At 34.8% G+C, this 1,080-nt stretch overlaps 1 pseudogene; it reads left to right on the top strand.

The window, feature by feature from the left end:
- Positions 1-311: 311 nt before the first annotated feature.
- On the top strand, positions 312-411 carry LOC136396528 (U6 spliceosomal RNA; annotated as a pseudogene).
- The last annotated feature ends 669 nt before the right edge of the window (positions 412-1,080 follow it).

The raw sequence follows: 1,080 nt of genomic DNA, 5'->3' as shown, positions 1-1,080 counted from the left end.
TATTTTCACTTTTAGTGATTTAACTGCTGCTAACAATTGTGAAAAACTTGGAAATGGCAAAGATAGGCTCAGACTCTTAATATTTCACATACAGAAATCAGAATAGGAGTGTTTATTTATGGCATTAAATAAGTGTCATTTCCCCCTGTTGTTATAAGATAGGCATTGCTACAAATGTAACCTAAAATCTAATTAGGCTCATTTTAAATTAAAATATAATTCAAATGCACAACATTGCCATGTTTTTAATGTTAGGATTTGGGCAATGACTTAGAAGAAGTGAAAGCCCAAGATTGGGATGAAAATTTCTGGTTCTTTCTTTGGAAGTACATATACTAAAATTGAAACAATATAGAGAAAATTAGCATGATTCCTGCTCAACGATGACATGCAAAAGTATTCCATATTTTTAAAAACTTTTCTAGAAGCTGAGTAAATTTATCACAAGACTTCCATTGTAGGAAAATCTCAAGGGAGCTATTCTACCTGAAACAAAGAACAAACATATGTATGAGTAAGAGCTCCAACAAACCTACAGCATAAACAGGTATAATCTGTGATAAAAATTAAAAAGAGGAGGGTGTAAAGGTCTGAACTTGTAAAGAAGAATGAAGATAAGATACATTTTTAAAAAAGGAATACTATATATATATATATATATATATATATATATATGAAACTTTCTTTTTCATAAACCTAATGTAATCACTCACTAAAAACTTCAGTCTGAAACACATAGCTTAGAAAAAGAGGAAAAAGAAAACAGAAGAAGTGAAAATCCAAGTACTGTATATGGAATACGACTAACTAAAAGCAACAGATAGCATGATCAAGTAGGGCACAGTGGATAGTGCATTGGCCTGGGCTGTTGAGAACTCAGGATTCAAACCCTGAGGTCACCAGCTTGAGTGTGGGGTCACCGATGTGAGCATGGGATCATAGACATGACTCCATGGTTGCTGGCTTGAAGGCCAAACATCGCTGGCTTGAGCGCAAGGGTCACTGGATTGAGCAAGAGATCACTGGTTATTCTGGGGCCTCCGATCAAGGCACGGATAAGAAAGCAATCAATGAATAAGG

This window comes from Saccopteryx leptura, chromosome 2 (assembly GCF_036850995.1).
Source record: "Saccopteryx leptura isolate mSacLep1 chromosome 2, mSacLep1_pri_phased_curated, whole genome shotgun sequence".
In the NCBI taxonomy this organism is placed as follows: Eukaryota; Metazoa; Chordata; class Mammalia; order Chiroptera; family Emballonuridae; genus Saccopteryx; species Saccopteryx leptura.
The sequence above is the reverse complement of the archived record's forward strand: the minus strand, read 5'-3'. Positions and strand labels throughout refer to the sequence as shown.